The sequence below is a fragment of the Giraffa tippelskirchi genome, chromosome 7 (genome assembly GCF_054371585.1).
Source record: "Giraffa tippelskirchi isolate mGirTip1 chromosome 7, T2T-mGirTip1v1.2.pri, whole genome shotgun sequence".
Classification (NCBI taxonomy): domain Eukaryota; kingdom Metazoa; phylum Chordata; class Mammalia; order Artiodactyla; family Giraffidae; genus Giraffa; species Giraffa tippelskirchi.
Window position 1 is genome coordinate 94,925,306 of NC_137281.1, and position 21,895 is coordinate 94,947,200.

The 21,895-nt window shown below is 35.9% G+C and overlaps 1 long non-coding RNA gene across 1 annotated transcript in view; it reads right to left on the reverse strand.

Moving 5' to 3' along the window:
• LOC145512757 (uncharacterized) overlaps nt 1-21,895 on the reverse strand; it is a 347,069-nt gene that overhangs the window by 124,073 nt on the left and 201,101 nt on the right. The window contains exon 3 of the long non-coding RNA XR_014058769.1: nt 11,173-11,250. This is a non-coding gene — a long non-coding RNA (uncharacterized LOC145512757). The remainder of the gene's footprint in view (nt 1-11,172; nt 11,251-21,895) is intronic.

The following is a 21,895-nucleotide window of genomic DNA, read 5'->3' on the forward strand; positions in this document are numbered from 1 at the left end:
AATACAACCACTGATCTAGGAGCCAAAAAGCAGACTTTATTCTTTTTCTCAGGTTTTCTTACAGAGAAAACTCATTAAGATTGGGAGACGATAGGGCATTTTTTCAGTAGGGGTGCCAAGTTCTACACAAGAAGATTCTGCTTTCTGTCCTCCTGAGACTCCACAGCATGAAAGCAATAGAGGAGGAACTTGGCATCTGAGTTACAAACGTTTGGTCAATTGCTGTCCAACACAAAGTAAAGCTCTTCTCAATCCCTAGACGCTTCTAGCGAGCCAGACTTCACCTGTTTCCTTGCTCCTTATTTTGAGCTACAAAATTCCTCTCATGCTGTTGTTGTTCAATACCTCAGTCATGTCTGACTCTTTGCAACCCCATGGACTGCAGCATGCCAGGCTTCCCTGTCCTTCACTATCTCCCATAGTTTTCTCAATCTCATGTCCATTGAGTCAGTGATGCCATCCAACCCATCTTGTCCTCTGTCCTCCCCTTCTACTCCTGCCCGCAATCTTTCCCAGCATCAGGGTCTTTTCAAATGAGTCAGCTCTTCACATCAGGCGGCCCAAGTATTGGAGCTTCAGCTTCAGCATCAGTCCTTCCAATGAACACCCAGGACTGATCTCTTTTAGGATGGACTGGTTGGATCTCCTTCCAGTCCAAGGGACTCTCAAGAGTCTTATATCATCCCGCCCTCACCTTCTCCAGGTTCAATGCATGATACAGGGTGCTGGGGGCTGGTGTACCGGGATGACCTGGAGGGATGGGATGGGGAGGGAGGTGGAAGCGGGCTTCTGGAGGGGGAAAACATGTACACCCATGGTGGATTCATGTCAATGTATGGCAAAACAAATACAATATTGTAAAGTTAAAAAATAGAAAATAAACTAATTAAAAAAAAAAAAAGAGTCTTCTCAAACACCACAGTTCAAAAGCATCAATTCTTTAGTGCTCAGCCTTCTTTATGTTCCAACTCTCACATCCATACATGACAACTGGAAAAACCATAGCTTTGACTAGATGGACCTTTGTAGGCAAAGTAACGTCTCTGCTTTTTAGTATGCTGTCTAGGTGGGTCATAGCTTTTCTTCCAAGGGGCATGTGTCTTAATTTCATGGCTGTAGTCACCATCTGCAATGATTTTGGAGCCCCATAAAATAAAGTCTCTCACTGTTTCCACATCTATTTGCCATGAAGTGATGGGACTGGATGCTATGGTCTTAGGTTTTTGAATGTTGAGTTTTAAGCCAGCTTTTTCACTCTCCTCTTTCACCTTCATCAAGAGGCTCTTTAGTTCTTCTTCACTTTCTGCCAAAAGGGTGGTATCATCTGCATATCTGAGGTTATTGATATTTCTCCTGGCAATCATGACTCCAGCTTGTGCTTCATCCAGCCCAGCATTTCTCATGATACACTCTGCATATAAGCTAAATAAGCAGGGTGACAATATACAGCCTTGACATACTCCTTTCCCAATTTTGAACCAGTCCATTGTTTCACGTCCAGTTTTATCTGTTGCTTCTTTATCTGCATACAAGTTTCTCATGCTGAGTCAACATCTAGTCATCATGACTCTTTGTGACTGGCTATAATTCTATACAGTGAAATAGAAAAATGACCCAATAGCTCTGCTAGAATGAATTATTCTGAAGGATGTTTCATCATTACATGTAGTGTTATGTGCACTCATTATGAGTGGATAATAAGTGTGTGCTCATCTGCGTGTCTCATCAGGAAAACAAGAGAAAGTAGATATTTGGGTCTAACCATTCAGTCCTCTTAGCTAAAGGGATTCTCTAAGGTTGGGATTTTATAAAAACGACAGCAGGATTCATTTAAAAGGACTGAACCTACACTGTGAAATCAACCGAAGACAAATTATTAACTAGTTATCTGAAGGAGAAAAAGGCAAGTAGAAGTGTGGATATAAGACCAGATGGGGAATGGAGGTGGTTAACTGCTGAGTGAACTCTGCTCTAGATTTTGGTGTAAGCCTTTACGGGTATGGCAGAGGGTCACTTGTCTGTCCTGTGATTGTCTGGATTCTGTTCCTTTTCTTAATTCCGTGTTATTTCCTTCTACATCTTGTGCAGATTAGAACTGTGAAAGCTTTGATTCTTTATTTAGGGAGAATTTTATCTTTACTTTTTATATTAATTTTTATTGGAGTATAGTTGCTTTACAGTATTGTGTTGGTTTCTGCTGTAAAGTGAACCAGCTATATGTTTACATATATCCTCTCTTTTTTTGGATTTCCTTCCCATCTAGGTCAGCACATATCATTGAGTTCACTGTGCTATTCAGTAGATTTTTATTAGTTATCTATTTTGTACATAGTATCAGTAGTATATATATGTCAATTGTTCTTTTTAGACTTCTCAAGGATGCCCCTGAAACTTCTGTTAATGCTTTCCACACCTATAACTGTAGGAGTTTCTCTAGTGTTCAGAGAAAAGAGACATCTGGATTAAGGTGCTGTGTGAAATACTCTTCTCCATCTCCCAAGAGACATTTGTTCTATAAATTTTACTGGCTGTATCCTTGGAATAAAAAGCAAACTCTTTTGGTTGGATTATGAGTAGAGTTTTGCATTTAGCTACTTCATTCCTTACTGACCTAGAGCCACAAAGGCATGGCTGAACTGTCTGGAGATGGGTCTGCTGCTGCTGCTGCTGTCGCTTCAGTCGTGTCCGACTCTGTGCGACCCCATAGACGGCAGCCCACCAGGCTCCCCCGTCCCTGGGATTCTCCAGGCAAGAACACTGGAGTGGGTTGCCATTTCCTTCTCCAATGCGTGAAAGTGAAGATGCTCAGTCGTGTCTGACTCTTAGCCACCCCATGGACCGCAGCCTACCAGGCTCCTCTGTCCATGGGATTGTCCAGGCAAGAGTACTGGAGTGGGGTGCCATTGCCTTCTCCGGGAGATGGGTCTACACAAAGATTAATGAAACAGAGACTTGAAAGGATTCAAGTTTGGGACTCTGAGCCAAGTATGCCTTGCTGACTCCTCATGACCCACATTAGTTCAGAATCTAGCCAGGCTTCATATAACACCTTCATTATGATTCATTTATTGATTTAACTAAAATGTGAGTGTCTACAATGAAGTGAGCTCCCCATTTAGGTTTGGAAAAAGACAGACATGATATCTGGTCTCATAGAGCTCATGGTCTATCTTATGGGTTCATGACCTCTTGCAATGTTTAGAATATATAGACAAAAAGTGAGAATTTTGAAATCTGTAGTAAAATGAGTAGGTAATGAATACCCTAAGATTTTCTTTGAGATACTATTATTGATAAAACAGTTTATATGAGATTCATTTCAGATTCTAGGTATGTGTCCAAATGTCTAGGATATTATTTACCTGAAATAAACCAGTATTTTACTTGTATTTGCCTGGTGAAATGAAGTCTGTTTTTTATATCTCCAAACAAGTCTTAAAGAATATTTTTCAGTTTAAATATTTCATGATGTGAGCATGTCAGAAGTTTAAATTTACTCAGTTAAGAGTCTTTCTAATGGGGCTCAATAAGGCATGTAACCAAGTAGAATTTTGCCGACTTTAATCTTAAACTTTATAGTAAAAGTTCACTATATCTATTTAATGCAAGAGAATGTGAACCGGCAATACATTATTCTGTACCTTATATATTTATGAGGCCTGCTTACCCAGAACTCACAGCCCAATTACAACTCTAGTCAGAGACCTTGTTTTTGGATTCATGTTTTCTCCTGGTGAACAGCTGTACAGCTGTAAACCACAAATGAAGTTTCTAATGTTAGACAAGGTGTATCCATTAGTTCCGCTAAAAAGCCCTAACCATCGGAGCTCATTGATTTTTAGTTTCATATATCTTTAATGAGGAGATTAAATACTTGTTTAGGAAGCAGAGCCTAGCTTAAGTGGTGTTTGTTCCTTCTGCATGTACAGTTGAAGACCTCCATAATCCCTCCCATAGGTCATGCCATGACAAGCCTTTTTACCCTAAAACATAAACTTGAAGTACTTTTGTAATTGTGTAAAAGGAGCATATCATAATCATTTTAAGAAAATTCAAAATTAATAACCATGGGAGAGACAACAAATATTTCTAAGTGTCTGGTATCTGAGTATATCTTCTAGGATGTGTATTACTAATTCTCCATAAATGCCTAGCAAAACACAACGTCCAGTTCTCAAGTGAGGATAAAATATTATCTTGATCATGAATTGATCAAGACTATGGAGTTGGTTGCTGTTGACTTGGGGTAAGAGAAATTCTTAACTCCAGGTCAAAAGTATGTGCCACCTGCTTCTCCTGGGTCAAAAAAAAGATTAAACACTGGTCAGTACCTAGAATATTCCTTAAGTATATATAATAACTACAAAATAACTGCAGTGAGACATTACAACAATTCATTGTTGGTGACTTAAACAGAAGTGGATCAGAATAAGGATTATCAAGCCACATTGCCCAACTGATTACACATTGTAACACTAAGTATAAGATGCTACAAGTCCTTTAAAATAGGATCAAGCAGAGTGATACTAGCATTTTCTGCATGCAGAGCCTTTTGTGTATGGTAAGCAAACCATACTCTAAGAGATGTCCCTAGGTAATCTAACCAGACAGTGGGAAGGGAAGATCAATTGATTGCTCACTCTACTTTAAAGAAAGCAAAGTTTTCTTCTTCAGGGAAAAAACAGAGAGAAGGTGGTAATGGGAGGGTGAGGGTGAAGGGAATATGGAGACAATGGAAGAAGCATGATTATCCAGTGAAGACAATTAGTTGAAATGTATATGGTTACCTTAGAAAATGTCTTCTCACACCTTTAGCAGAATTGTGATTGGCTCCCCACAATACTGAAGCAATTACTTGTAATTTCTGAGTACAAAATTATTTTTATTTTAGTAATCTATATAATTCTAAACTGGGTCATTTAAAGAATTTTATTTAGAGGCTATAGCAGCAAGAGAAGATAGGAAGTGCAAAAAACAATAATTCTCAATTGACGGAGGGAGTTTGTAACAAATATAGAGAAAGGTAATATCCCTAATAGGATGAACTTTTAAAAAGTCACTAAGAACAACACAAAAATCCTCCAACAAAAATAGGCAAATGACAGGGTTATGAGCGAAGAACATGAAAAAAGTCTAAAGCCAATAAGCATTCTTTACAACATTAAACCTTTTGTACTTTTAGGAGTATTTCTGCAAAAAATGATTTGACAGTTTTTATCAGAATCCTTAAAATGTTCAGGACTTTTGGCCCAAAGTATTCAGTCTATGGAAAGTCATCCAAATAAAATAATTAGAACTATTTATACCTATAGAGAAACTATATACTAAGAGGTTTGGAAATTCTAAACATCTAACAGAAAAAGGGATACTGAAATAAACTATGTATGTTTATTTAACGAAGTATTCTTTTTCCATTAAAATTACACTGAGTAACAATTTTAATGATATGAGAAAATGCTCATGAGATAACTTATGTGAAGAAAGCACTTATTTACAGAATGATGATAACTGTGGAAGAATATATATAGAAAAAAAAAGGAAATATCTCAATATTTTAACAGCAGTAATATCAACAGTGTGGAAATTCATCTGTAACATTTTTTTCTTTATAACTTCCTTTCTAAGTTTTGTAAAATGAGCATGCATTACTTTTAATTTAAGAAAGAAAAAACAACCAAAATATCTAAGAAATACATAATCCTCTAAAGAGAGCAGAAACACAGTTAAATCTGACAAGTATCTGACAATATCACAAGAATTTTTGTGAAATCAAAATATTACTTTAGCTAAGATAAATCATTTGACGTACCTAGGAGAGCCTGAACATTCAAAAATAATAAAATATTCCTACATCATGAAGACTTTATGTCCATGAAAATTTTCCACATGTAGAATATTAAATACACTCCACTTTAATTCTTGCTCATTTCAGAAGTAATTTTCAGTGAACATAGTAACTAAGAACTTTTTTCTTTCATATACATAGATAGGTTAATCTATTATTGTGTATAATGAATCAGTGTGCCATTATGCTTATGCTAAGTCGTTTCAGTCATGTTCAACTCTTCGTGACCCCATGGACTGTAACCCACCAGGTTCCTCTGTCCAAGGGATTTTCCAGGCAAGAATACGGGAATGGATTTGGGTTGCCATTCCCTTCTCCAGGGTATCTTTCTGACCCAGGGATTGAACTCAGGTCTCCTGGCATTGCAGGTAGATTCTTTACCATCTGAGCCACCAGGAAAGCCTCATGTGCTATGATTCAGCATTAAAGAACTACTAGGTATTGAGGGTCCATGACAAGTCAACTATTTATTTTTAAATACAATGTTTGGGTTATGTTTGAAGGAGATATATGTTCACCATATTTTTCAAGAGAAAAGCCTCAAAAGATGATCTGAAAGGAACTGGCTACATAGCTAGTACTACAACCCAGGCTCAAAATTCTTCACGTCTAACAGGCATGATTGATCCAGAGGCTGAGACCGTGCAGTGGTACAACATTCATGTTTAATCTTTGCACAGGTTTCAAGTAGCCTTAATTTCATCTTCATTTTCTTCTTTCTTCTTATTGAGCCAAAAACACTTTAGAAGATGGCTCAGAAAATTATCTTTTGCATGCCCTAAAGGCAAAACAATAATGCCCTTTTCTACTGAGCCCTGACCCCTAATATTTTTCTAGGCAAGGCCTTGAGAGAGGTAGAAAATTGAGAGGGTAAAGAGGAAATCTTCAAAAGCAGCATGCCTCTAAATTGATACCATGTAAACCTCTCCTAGCATCGGGAAACCACTGCTGGGGGTAAATGAAATGAATTCACTGGGGCCTCTAATCCTATTCCTGGAACATTTAAACGTTTTAAATGCACTGGCAAGCAAACAAACTTCAAAGCAATCATTACACCCCAGACACTGTTGCTTGTGTGGCTGAAATCTTTATGAGATTAGCCCCCCACAGGGAGAGAAGTTAAACATGGCCAGAACCACTTTGAAACTGTCAGGAGGATACCCATTTACCGGCTGAGAATCAGGGCAAATGCACCTAATTCCTAGTGTATCTCTGCCCCAGACCCAGACGTCACCCACTGAGCCTAAAACTCCACTCCACTCTCTGCAGCCTTGGTTTCTCATCTTGGAAACCATGTCAGTGCTGAGAACCCTGAACCAGTATAAAAAATTCAAAGTTCTTATCTTCACTGGACAAGAGTTAAATTCTGGAAGGCATATATTGAACGAATATTATGAAAAAGCTTAACTAAGAGATTTTAGTTGTTTTTTTTTTTTAAGTATAAGGAAAAATGATGAGCAAAGATAGAAAATGTGTTGTTAGGGTTTTTTTCTGTCAATTTCTACTCAAGTCAAGTATTTCCCCAATTTATCTTCCTTCCTTATCTTAGATCTTAAATTTATAATGCAAATATATTTCATGAGTTAACCAATTTATGAATATAATGTTTGTTAGCTCCAAACTAGAAAGGTGGCTTTTATAATACTGATATAACTGGGGCTAAAAAAAAGCAATATTAATTCATTCAACCAATGTTGATTTGCCTGCTGTAATACACAAGTAAAATTGATATTAATTTCTGTGAAGATATAAATTGAGTGGAATAATTCCATCATGGTGCTCCAGTTCAGTGGTAGGCATGATACGGCAGTCAAATCTGAGGATTACAGGTATGTGCTCTAGCTACACAAACATTGAACAAGTAGATGGTGATGAAGGCTTGAATATATTTTCTTTCCTTTATCTTTTCATCCCACTGAGTCAGTTTTTATTTATTTGCTGACATGATGCTGCCAAATTAATTTGGTTCCCTCTGAACATCATGGCCAAGATGTTTCTCCATATCCTTAAAGAGATTGTTCCTCTCGAGAAAAATGCTAGCACATGCTGGGTTCACATCTGTGGGGAAGCAGAGAGGCCTATTCAGGTATATGTATTTGCTGCTCCTCAATTTCATAAAAGTATGTTAATCCTGTTCCCAGCAGGACTAGCAGTTGAAGCATATGGCTCAGCCAAGCTAACCAGTTACCTAGACCAAGTACTTAAAGATCTCAAGCTTAATGAAAAAGAAAAAATAAAAATGAGAGAGAGAGAGCAGCACAGATACAGTGAGAGGGAGAAGAAGAGAAAAGAGAGGTTGGAAATAACTTCAAGAGGATGCAGAGCCCATCCAGTTCCTAGTATATTTTAAATTCTATATTTCATTATGCTATTCGAGCAGCAAGTACCACCCCTCAAGCACATTCTGTTAGTTCCCCAAAGATTTGTTGCTTTGGGGTATAATTCTATCAGGCTGTGTAGTAAAAAATTATAAGTAAGCTCATTGTGAAAACACTGTAAGAATACTGTCTCCCATGTTTCAGGGTTCTCCTTGGGAATCCGTAAGAGAAATTTATCTCTGGGCATAGAATGGAGGAAAAAATTAGAATATTCATGAGCAATGACCTGGTTTGTTTTTATCTCATTAAATACTGTGAATCATAAAGCTGACTGAATCTCCTTTAAGTTGGCTGCTCCAAACTTCAGAGTCACATCCATGGCCCAATTCACTCAAGAATAAAAAAAACCTGCAACATTTGATGCATATACTACTTGCAATCCCAATTTTTTTTAATCTTTCTAATATTCTTCTCCTTTATTTTAATTCCTTCATCTATTTTAAATGTTGATTCTCTTTTGTTGGATCATGTGTATCTTGTTAAATAATCTCAGATCTTGTGCTGAATATTTATACAAAAATACAGCCAATAATTAAATATCACCATTCTCAGAGATCCCCCCTTTCCCTCTCACCCTTGGAAGACTCCAGCTTTGTTTCCTATCTGACAATGCTAATATTTGCCAATCCAGCAGAAAGCTTTACACAAATGAACTGGTGTAATAGGATGTTAACCTATAATCAGAGTTTGTCACATCGTAGTCACAGTATGGGAAATCTGCCATTGATTTTTCAGTAAATATGGCAAATGGTGAAAAATACAGTGTGTGTTCCTCAGCACTAAATTTTTCAGTGACCGTTTTTCTCTTCTGCTGTTTTTTATTCGGCTGTCTTCAGGTGATATTTAATAAAATGCTCTCTTTTCTCAGTATGAGTTTGTACTGACATGGCTAATAGGGCCCATACTGAAGTTGTTATCTATTTGCCCATGAATGCATTTATAAAGTTTGCCTTTATTAGTAGGTAAAGCATGAAAAGCAAATTAAATGGTAAAAAAAATTACTGTGTCATGGAATTAAAGAGCAAGTATGGACCAAGACTCCCCCAGTTCATTGAGATTATTCAAATCTTTATAAGCCAAAGGATAGCTTCTTGACATCTCAAAAAGTGAAATTCAGAATATGGTGAAAGTGCATGGCAGTTATTAGAAAGTTCTTTTCATTTAGTCCAAGTTGCTCCTTTTGGAACTCAGGTACCTTTGCTTATTACCCTGTTCTCTTCTAACATTAAAAAAAAAAAAAAAAGCACTTTCTAATTTGAACCATTTGGAAGATCAGGTATGATGAGATCAGGATGTGACTGGAGAAGGCCTACTCTCATAGAAGATGGCATTTGCTTTGAAGAATCACTATGATCCACTGATCATCTGACTTGCAGAAGCTCAGGAACCTGATTCTGTCAGCAAGGGGAGAATAGAATTACTGGTCATGGGCAGATGTAATCAACAAAGTTCCCTGAGATTAACACATAGAACTGACTTCTTGGTGGTTATGACTAATGCTCTAGCTAACATCATCTCTCTATTCTAATGTATAGGGCATCAGAAAATCTATTATTCATTTAGTTGTTCCACAGACTTTGAACATCAAGGATGTAAAGATACCCAAGATACCAAGTCAATAAGATATATTCCTTGACTTTAAGAAACATGTAGTCTACCAGGTAGACACAGGCATACAAACACAAATTTAATAATGATAGGGCTATATCTGAAAGTCCATACTGTGAATGTTTAAAGACATGACATCAAGTCAGATGCTGTAGTAGGAAAATGTAAGTTTGTGGAAGAGGAATATTTAAAATCTGCTGCCCAAAATTCCCTCTTCTATTAAGAATGATTGATTGGATCTGATTTTCTTTGTATGATTATAGTTTACCTGACAGAGAAGAATCTTCTTTCCCTGTCAATTTTTCCACCTTTATCTACACACATACTCCCACTGTGAAAGCAGACAGTTTTAAAATCACAAGTGCTCATCTCCTCTTGCTTAAATGACATAATTAAAAAATAAAAATATTTAATGACTCCCTATTGCCTAGAGAGTAAAATCCAAATACCGATATTGGGATATTATGAGAGCCCTGTATTTCCCATCTTATTTTCTTCATCTCCTTTGTGCTTACTTTACTGTTTTGCTAAGTAAATGGTTTACCTGATTTAGATAGTTAATAAATTTGTAAATATGTATTAAACACTTACTATGTGCCAAGCACTGAACTTGTGATGGTATACAGCAGATAAACCAATAGACCATGCTTGTTCCTTCAGCCTAGAAGGTGATCCCTTTTCTATTTGTTTGCTTAAACACTACTTAGTATATAGCTCAAATTTCACTTCCTTCATTATATTGCCTGGGATCTACCCAGGTGAAAAAAATCCATTGCCTGTTACGTATGTATTCCAATCCTTATTCCATTCCTCAATCCCACTTAATTTCTTATAGCACTTAATTACCATCTGGTTATTTTTGCCTTCACATTTCTACTATTATGTAAGTCTCCTGAGAGCAGGATTTGTATAAGATTCATCTTGGTTTCCTCCCAGCATTTTAAACACAAATAGTTGCACATCGAAGAAATGAATAGAACAAATTTTCTTCAGTATTTCTAGAGCTGCAAACCTAAAATTACGATGATTCAAAAAGTCCTCATCACTAAGCTTTGGGTCATCTATGGCTAGAGCTGAACATTTTTATTTTGTAAAAAAAAAATTAACTTTGCTACTGTTCAAATATTCCATGTCATTTTGGTTTGTATTCATATATTAAAATAAATAAACATGTACTCTTGTTAGCTGTTTTGCAGCTTCTATTACAGAAAACAAAACTTCTCCCTTTTTAATACCTGCTATACAAATATGTTAGAAGACCATTTTCTCTCAACAGCCACAGTGATTTTCATGGTCCTCCTCGGTATATCATGCTAAGTATGCATCTCATAGGAAATGTACCTTTGAACAGATTTGCTGCTCGGTTGGCTATTGGCTTTAAAAGGGTCCCAAGGTACTCATTTCTGGATAGCTTTACACCTAAAGAAATTAAAATAGAGTGTCTTAGTTTCAAGTTGACCCAAGAGAAGAAGAAAACATGAACCCTAAGGAATTGTCATTTAGGCATTTATGACCAGATCTGTGTAAGTTTTACTTTAGCAGCTGCTTTTCTCTTTATGTCAGCATCTTGGAAGCGGCAAAGCCATGTTGCTCAGTGCCACCTTGCAAATGTGGATCCACAGAAAACCCATGTCAATGAAAAAGCACGGACAGCATCTCCTCCTCAACACTTTGTCCAATTCCTTTATCTTCCTAGATGTAAAATCTACTGTTTCAGACTAACTCTGTTTTCTGTGACTTCATATAGCCTGGCTGCCCTTCCTTTCCTAAGTTTTCATATTTGATACTCTTGGTTACAAAGAATTGCTTCTTTTCTTCTGTCAGATAAGCAACAAACTCACCCTTTTAAATAATGATTCCCAAGGCTTTCTTGCTCTGGTCCACAAGACCGTATTAATTTTACCCATTTTCTAAGTGTTCTCCCTTAAATTAGTCTGGCAAATATGATATTCATGAGAATATTCTCAGGCTTTATTCCATTTGGGCTTGAACCCCAGTTAAATGGTAAATACTAAAAAATACGGGACATCTATTCATTATCAACCACCATTATATTTTATTTATGTTTTCACTGATTAAATCCAGGCATGTTTTAAAATGTCCAAATGATGATTTTAATTTCAAGAAGAATTTAACTTATCTGGTTTACTTAGGAAAAAAGCACAGTTTCTTCCAAAAACCTGACCAATGATGAAGTTCAGAGATGTTGTTATTATCTACCTAGAAAAAAGAGAGAGAGAGGCTTCAAAATAAAAAATAACTTATCTTTTTCTCTCTTTAAAAAAAAAATTATAAGAGGCATTTCAAGAAGAGTAGCTTTAAATATCAACAGACCTTCTTGATGAATTAGGTAATACTGAAAGGAAAGAGGACTGACCTGTCAGGGGGAAAAAGTTAAATTCAGGGAGAATAGAGTCGAGTTTTTGGAGACAGTAACTCTAGTTCTAATAGGATTTTATTCCAAGAATTTGAATACATAAAAGACTAACACTAGACACCTATACCCACAAAGAGTAGCTGCCAATTATTTGGTGAGTTGAGCAGTTATCTGCTGAATTTAGCCAATTGGAGGAAAAAATTTTTTTCTAGCCTCAAACTCCTACTTTCTCTTCAATAATAGATTCCTTTTATCTGAAATATCTGGCTAATTAATTCAGTTCTGCACTTCATTTTGCCTGTGTGGACAGAGGTTGAATGTGTCATTCTGATTCAATTCCCAGAGGTAGGGTGGCAGCATTGAGAGGGCATCATTTACGTTAGAGTATCACAGAATGACATTATAGCTCAATGATTGAAAAGAGAATTAGACTAACTTGCACATTCAAACAATTTTTGATTACTTAGGAAAATAGAGGTAAAACCCTGGCATGGATTACTCTAAACCACAGACATTTGACAGAGAATCAAATTAGGCACCAACTCAACTGTTATGAAAATTTCCATTTAAAAGGAGAGTTGTGTTGAATATATTTGTGCACCAGCTCTGACACTTCTGTAAATGATTTTAACATCTCAAAGCCGAGATGAAAGTCTTAATAATCGCTGAGAAATAGAAATATCACCTGCAAACATAAGGGGGTCTTTTTTATTATTCTTAGTAGTAGAGAAATAGGTCCAAACATTTCAAAGTGTTGGTGAGACTGATGCAAGACTGTACATCAACATATGAAAGCAATGACTACAAATTCCTCTCTTCTTGCTTCCTTTGCTCAACCCAGATGTAAATTCAAATGATAGAACTGTAAAACAGTTAAAGAGATATTAACAAAGTCAAGAGGCACAAAACTGAGCCAAGAAATAAATCAGATAATTCATTTCTGAATAAATAGAAAATTTTCAAGAAGGTTTTTTTAGGAAAAATTATGGTTACACAGGAGAAAATAATACCCAAATCTTAAATAGTCTTTTTTTTTTTAACTCCATGCTAGTGTATATTTCTCTCATGAAATTCAGTAAAGCACAATAAGCCTTTCAAAACCTTTAATAATGCTATAAATGCAGGGTTAAAATAACTTAGAAAGCAGTGGGAATCCATTTCTAGGATGGCCATTTATACCAACAGCAACCACAAAAAGGTATTGCTGTTGCTTTGCACTTTGGTGACCTTACTTTGTTTGGACTAGAATGTACAAAGAACCAAAGAGATCTTTTATGATGTGGATGTTAAAATGGTAAGTTGGCTCATGTGGGGCCAAACCACTGTCTGAAACAATGCAAGGGATAGTCAAATTTCTGCCTCAGAAAATTAAAAATTATATATTGCTACAGACCTTTGGTATGTAAACAGCTACAGCACCAGCCAATAACGAGAAAGGCAAATACCATTCAACAGTAAAGCTAATCTCACCTCAAACCAGCCAAGCTGCATTAAATAAATGCCTGTTAGATGACATATTTAGCTTGGGGCTATTAACATCATGTTGTTCTCCAGCAAAAAACCCACAGTATATTCCAACTTTCCACCCCATCCACACATTAACCATAAAACATATCGAAGAGATTATACACAGTCTGCTGTTTGGCAGAACCTAGCAAATTCTCTCCATTTTTAAGCATAAGAAAAGCAAACAAAAAACTAGCTAAGGAATATATATCTTAAAATCTAGAATACAAAAGAAAGGAAAAAACTGATCCAAAGAGACAGAGGGAATGAAACCTACAAAAAATATTTTTAACATAAAGTAAGAAAATTAAGAATATATCCATTTTTGAATGTATTAGTTTGTCCGCTCAATAAAATAGAAGAAAATATAAATTTTATCAAACCAGATAAGATAAAAGAAAGTATTATTAAAAGATAAAGTAGACAGCAAACCAACTGCATTAGAAATAAAGACTGTGGCATCATTTCAGTTTTCCTTCACTCTATTATTTACCAAAAAGATAAAAACATAGAAACAACAATCTCCATTTTCATGAAATGAGGACAGAGTCATAATCCCAGGCCTCAGGTTATACATACAAAAAAAAAAATCTGCCAAATATATTGAATTTAGGATAGAATTGAAGAAGCAGCTTGGGAGCGTGCACAAAATTCTACAGTTCTCTTACAGGATGTAGTGTTTCTTGAAGATTCTGGTTGCCAAATCAATGAAAGTCCCAAAGCCCAATTAGAGATCCTTCAGTTAGAATAGATCCGATGGTTGAGCAAAACAAATTTATCCAAACAATGCCTTTTCACACCATGATGCACAAAGTGAAGGCAGAGCCAAAGTGAATAATTCCAATAAGCCATCTATGGAGGAAACAGGTAGAGGTGATGCCAAGATAAAGTAGAATCAAGTTGGAGGCAGCTAGTGAAAATGAAAGAAATACATGCTGAATCATGAAACAAAATCAATTAAAACTATAAATTTCACCATGAACCACATATACCTTCTACTCTGGTGAGTGGTAGAAATGTGTCCTGTAAGACAGAAGTGATATGCAAAATACTTTTTAAAATATTTTAAAAAATATTTTATACCAACCAACCAGAACAAATCCTGGCCACTCAGAATCAAAGGAAATACTTGAAATACACATATGAGAAAAGAGAGGATAAACTGTTCCTATTTGCCAATGATATGATTATATATAGGGAAGCTCCAAGAGAATCAATTGAAAAATCAACTGTCTTGATAATAATTTAGCAAGGTGTTAGAAACAAAAATCAATAGCTTTCCCATACACAAGTGAGTTAGAAACAATTAGGAAAGGAAATATCATATTTTATGAAGTAGCAAGAGAAAAAAAGCCAAAGTAGAGATAAATATGACAAGAAATATGGATAACTTATTTGGGGAAAGTCATTTAAGGTATTAAAGGACTTTAAAGAGGTGAGAGACTGGAAAGATAAGGGCTGTTGTTAAATAAATTAATACTAGATGAATTCTCTATAAATCAGCATATAAACCAAAAGTGATTTTCATATAAATAGCAGCAAGATTATTGGAAAGAAGATGGGTACCTGATAGCAATCATGCAAGTTTTTTGGGGATCAGGGTAGCATCTAAGCAGAGGATGCATATAAGACAATAAAACATGTCAAAGCTACAGAAATTAAAACAGATACTTACCCAGCCTTACCCCAAAATTACTTGTTTAAATATTTTAGCACATTACTGCTCCATTTTTTTACTTGTATAACTTGATTCTACCTGAAATATATAGTAGATCTACTGAAGAGATCAAATTGTCAACATCTGTTAATTCATAGAAAAAGCAAGGGAATTCCAAAAAGAAACTACTTCTGCTTCATTGACTATGCTAAAATTTTGACTGTGTGCGCATCGTAACAAACTGAAAATTTCTTAAAGAGATGGGAATACCAGACCACCTTACCTGTCTCCTGAGAAACCTGTATCCAGGACAAGAAGCAACAGTTAGAACCAGACATAGAACAATGGACTGGTTCAAAATAGGGAAAGGAGTATGTCAAGGCAGTATACTGTCACCCTGCTTATTTAACTTATATGCAGAGTACATCAAGTGAAATTCTGGGCTGGATGGATCATAAGTTGAAATCAAGATTGCCAGGAGAAATACCAACAACCTCAGATATGCAGATACTAATCTAGTGGCAGAAAGTGAAGAGGAACAACAGAGCCTCTGGATGAGGGTGAAAGAGGAGAGTGAAAATGCTGGCTTAAAAGCTCAACATTCAAAAAACTAAGATCATGGCATCTAATCCCATCACTTCATGGCAAATAGATGGGGAAACAGTGGAAACAGTGACAGACTTTATGTTTTGGGTCTCCAAAACCACTGCAGATGGTGACTGCAGCCATGAAATTAAAAAACGTGTGCTCCTTGGAAGAAAAGCTATGACACAGCTAGACAGTATATTAAAAAGCAGACATCACTTTGCCAACAAAGGTCTGTCTAGTCAAAGTTATGGTTTTTCCAGTAGTCATGTATGAATGTTAAGAGTTGAAACATAAAGAAGGTTGAGTGCTGAACAATTGATGCTTTTTAATTGTGCTGCTAAAGCAAACTCTTGAGAGTCCTTTAGACAGCAAGGAGATCAAATCAGTCAATCCAATAGGAAATCAACCCTGAATATTCATTGGGATATTCAACTGATGTTGAAGCTGACGTTTCAATACTTTGGCCACCTGATGTACAGAGCTGAATCAATTGTAAAGACCCTGATGCTGGGAAAGATTGAGGACAGGAGGAGAAGGAGGTGACAGAGGATGAGATGGTTGGGTGGCATCACCAACTCAATGGACATGAGTTTTAGCAAACTCAAAGAGATAGTGAAAGACAGGAACCCCTGGCCTGCTGCAGTCCATGTGGTCACAAAGAATCGGACACGACTTAGCAACTGAATGAAAACAACTGCAACAAATTGAAGAGAATAAAGAGTTTAGAAGTAGAAATATATTATTCAGTATTAGTTTGTGATTAATCTGGCACATAATACTCAGTCACGTCTGACTCTTTGCAACCCCACAGATTGTAGCCTGCCAGGCTTCTCTGTCCATGGGACTCTCCAGGCAAGAATCCTGGACTGGACTGCCATTCTCTTCTCCAGGGATCTTCCTAACCCAGGGATTGAACCCAGGTCTCGTGAATTGCAGACAGATTCTTTACCATTTAAGCTACAGGGCAGTCCTTGTAATTAATATTACATTTTAAATCAGGACAGTAGGGGAAAGAGTAATTAATTATATAACAAAGAGTGTTGGAAGTTCAGTTTATCATTACAAAAAGTATAATCTGTACTAACTCTATATACTAAAATAAATTTCAGATGGAATCAAGAAACGTAAGCAAAAAATAAAAGTATCACAGTACTAGAACATTATTTTAAAAAATAATCTTGAGGTAAGATTGTTTTAAGCAAGTCACAAAGCTTAGAAAACATACAAAAATTACTGCACTTTGTTTGATGAAAAAAATTAATATAAGCTCTTACACATAAGAAAAATGTGAATATAATGGACATGAACAAAAATCAATGAATTAGAAATTTATGAAAATTGGTCAAACTATCTTCCTTAAAATTAAGGAAATAATTAAAACTGGATAATGCTTTCAAATTTAATTCAGGAAAGGGGAATAAGCTTAATAACATACAATGCAGGCAAATAGCAGGGATAAAAGTTTGGTTCAAAGGCCATTGCCAGAAATTAAAACTGTCATAAACTTGTTGGTAGGCAACTGACACCATCTATATAAATTTAAACTAAACATAAGCTTTTGACCCATCAATTCACTTCTAGAAATCATTTTATAGTTGTAATTTGTGGAAATGGAAAAACCTATGTCAAGGATGTTCACTGTGGCACCATTTACAACAGCAAAAGACTAGGCACAATCCAAATGTTCTTTCATTCTAGGGAATGACTAAGTAAATTTGTATAATATAAAAGACTAAAAATAGTAATGTACAGCAGTTAAAAAGAACGTGGCAGATTTATGTATATGAAGATTACATTATGCTAATATGATATACTCTTACTGCTATTTGAAAGTATTATATTTTATTTTATTTTTTAAAAATATCAATTAAAATACACAAATAAAAATAACTGGGTTACATATAAACATATCCAGGGGGAAAAAAAAATCCAATTAGCATTCACATATGAGACAGGAAAAATTAGCACTCACATATGAGACAGGAAAGGGAGAGGAATAGGTCAAAGAGATGAATATGATAAAGGACAGTAGCAGAGATACACTCAATTGCATATTGTTCCTTAGGGCAGTGGCAGGGAGGGAATAGCTATGAACATAATATAATGGTAGAAACTCTAATTTATTATTTCATCAAATTGAGATTCCATTTGAGTCTAAAACATATCATTCTTTTCAAGTGTACTATAAAAGAAAACAAAACATTGCCAATTATACTATGACATAACCCTTTCTCGTCACTGACTGCAATGTGTATCCTAATTTCTGAGATGTGGAAACTGTTTTAAAAAGTGCATCTTATAATTGTTGAAATATTGTAAATAGCCAATACCTAGAAATAGCTTGGCAGAACTTTTGAATTTCAAGGGTAAATACCAAATTATCTCAGTGAACAGGAAAGAAAAAAAATTACAAAGAAATAAAAATTAGGCCAGCCTTAGCTTTTCTCTCAGTATCATGTGCCAGAAGACACTGGATTTATCTTGAAGAGTTTTGAGTAGAGAAGGATGAGATCCAAGAATTCAATCATCTGCCAACATATTTCTTCTTGGACAAAGGCAATGAAAATATATTCTCAAATAGAAGACTCTAAAAATATATTACAATGTTTCAGAAAAACTTACTCAAAATCATGCTCCTGATGATCACACAGTAAATCAAAGAAGAAATACAAGTCAGAGTATAAAGGAGTAAAGTGATTATTAATTTCATTAAATCAGAACTGGATTTACAAATGCATTAAAGAAAAATTAAATGTAAAATAAGTAATTCTGAAAGATTTCATATATAATAACAGAAATACATACATATTTACATGATATCTTATTGCAAACATTTCCTCTTTGTACTTTTTGGGAACAGCTTGTTTCTTACTCTGATATCTTTTTCTGTCTTTAGCTGAAGACAGTATTTAAGATGGTGGTGCAGGCCATTTCAGGGAGTTTTACTCAGTTTTCCTAATATCTCCCATGTATATATTAGGTATATATGTTAATAAACTTCTGTTCATTCTCTTGTTAATATGTCTTTTATTATAGGGGATCTCAGCCAAGAACTCAGACTTGTGTGTTTGTGCACGTGTATTCAATTGTGTCCGACTCTTTGAGACCCCATGGTCTGTAGCCTGCCAGGCTCATTCGTCCATGAAATTTTCCAGACAAGAATACTGGAGCTGGTTGCCATTTCCTCCTCCAGGGGATCTTCTGGCCCCAGGAATGGAACCTGCATCTCCTGAGTCTTCAGCAATAGCAGTCAGATTCTTTACCACTGAGCTATCTGGGAAGCAAGAACTCAGAAGGGTAAGGAAAAACTATTTTTCCTCCCCTACAAAACTATTACCTATGAGCAAAAGATCACAGTAAGAAGAAGGAAAAATTGAGAATTTCCCTACATTGATTTATTTGGAACAGCAGAAAATGGAACACTGATGTGAAATATTCATAATCTTAGAGTTCGTTCTCCTCCCCCAAAAGGAGAAGCAATATTACTGGTAGTCAAGAGCTAAAAACCAATAATACAAAGATCTTGGGGAAAAAGAAGAGAAATTGTAGGAAGAGCTTCATTAAGAAGCTCCAGGAATTTCCTACCATAAGTCCCTAGTATATGGGCCAAAATACGTAACTATTTATTAGTGTGCATTTAAAAATTCTTGAAATACTGTGTTCTTGGCTCCAAGACTTTGAATTGAACTGGAGAGATGAGTAAAAACTCAAGGATAACCTCTCAGGAGTGGGCAAGAGAGAATATATCCTAACTAAAGAGACAGAGGATATTTAACAAATTTGGAGAAGCTAAAGCAAAGCTATGGTTTGTCAATCAAGTACGTAGACAATCCCAGTTATGCTCTTATATCACTGACATCTTGTTCTTGCTTTACTGTTAAATATTGGGTTGGAGTGAAGGGTTACCTAACCTTAGGAATCACATGCGGACATGATGGAAAGGTGTGTGCAACATGGAGGAATCCTGAACTTTAGCTGAATGGTGCAGTATCTGCCGAATGGAAGACCATGGCAAGAGACTTCTGGCTTCTCAACAAAACCTGTTCATACAGCTGGAGTGTGTTTTGCAGCCTTCCTTGCAGCTCAATGTGGCCATATGACTGAGTCGTCATCAGTAGAATGTGAGCACAAGTGATGGGAGCCACTTCTAGGGATGCATCCCCCAAACCTTCTACACATCATCCTCCATGTCCAGGTATTCCTGAAAGCCTGTTGCTGAAGGAAGGCAGCAAAACCTTAGACAATCTGGGTCCCTGAATTGATATTTGGATCAGATTTCTTCCCACCATTCCTCTCCACCCTGAAGCCATCTTCCAATTTTATGTGAGCAACAAACAAACTTCTATTGTGTTTGGCCATTATTGGTTTTTTTGACCTAGATATTTGCAGTTAGCTAACTAAATAACAGGGGAAAGGTCTTGATAAATGGCAGAAAAGATGAGCAGCATCTCCAGATTTCTTCAGGTCTTAACTGCTCACAATTTCAGGTGAAGAAAGATTCTTTTCTTTCAGTAGTCTTAAATTTCATGGAGGAAAGTTAGTTTTGTGCATGTGTTTCATGTTTATTCGTGCGGTATGGAAGGAGGCAAGGTCAGCTTTCCCATCCCCCATGAGACAACATGGACTTGGTGCTCCATTGGGAAACGTAAATGTAGTAAACGTGTTACCGGAAGAAGGCGCAAAGGATGCTGAGTAAGCAGAAACAACTTTTGAACAGTAAAATCTGGTGTACCCATATAGATAACATATTTAATATATTATCCCTTTATATCCCTTTAGCATAAGTGGTATGTGTGTGTCTCAAACAGGTAATAAGGTTTACTTTCTATCTTATATTTGGTCTATATTGCCTGAAAATGTAAATCTTTTTGTATTTATTGTTTTAAAATGTTAACATATATATTTTATGAGGTGACATTGTAGGTCAACTTGTTTCCTACTTTATAATTTCAAGAATGAAAAATTTTTTAAATTGTGAAGCAAGTGATATTAGACAATCTTCCTTACTTAAGATAGTGAGTCTGGCTTGTTTTCTCCTACTTCCCCAATATTATGTTGCTGATATAACCTAAAGTGAGAGGTTCAGATTATTTTGAAATTATTAATTACTATCAATAGTTAATTAAAACTATGCTTTCAAGACTATTTAATAATGTGAAAAAAGACATAATGATATTGTGACAGCATGATCCTAGCGATGAAGCCATATGAAAGCCTGGAAGGAAATAAAACTAATTAAAAGTGGTTACCTTTTACTTTTAGAATTATTGATGGTTTTCTCTTTTTTACTTTACTTATATATCTCGAATTTTCTATATGTTATAACCTAAATGTTTTCAAAATAAAAATAAATGAATACCAACCATTGTTCAGTTCCTTCTGGTCTAAAACATTTATCTTTACTTAAAAAACATTTATCTTTACTTAATTGTCTCACTTTGCATAATTCGAGGAAAAGAAATGAAATAAAATAGTCAGTCCATATGTGGATAGACTGTTATTTCTAGGGCCCAGAGGATCTTCCTGAGCTCAGTTTACATTTGTGTTACAGGGAAATGAAGAGGGAAAGAAAACGCAGCATGCGAACAGTGTGAGGCATGTTCAAATCCATCGCTCACAGCAGGGAAAAACAACTGCTTCCTCTCCTGTTTTCAGTGACCTAGCATGTGTGCAGATCACAGTGTCAGAAAAAGAATCCAAAATTGCCTTCAACACGGCTTCTCTGTTATTTTTGTGCTAGTAAATGCCCAGGCCAGAGGACCCTCTGAGAAACCTGAAGGCCTTGTACTGCCCTGGTTGACTTGGGCTAAAAAGTCTTCAAAGAGGCATTTGCTTATTTTGTAAGAAACAAAGGTTCATACTAGGAGTCCTACAACTATCCTAAGCCCTCAGAATAATTGCATCATTAATTTCAAATGACTTGACTAAACTCTTTA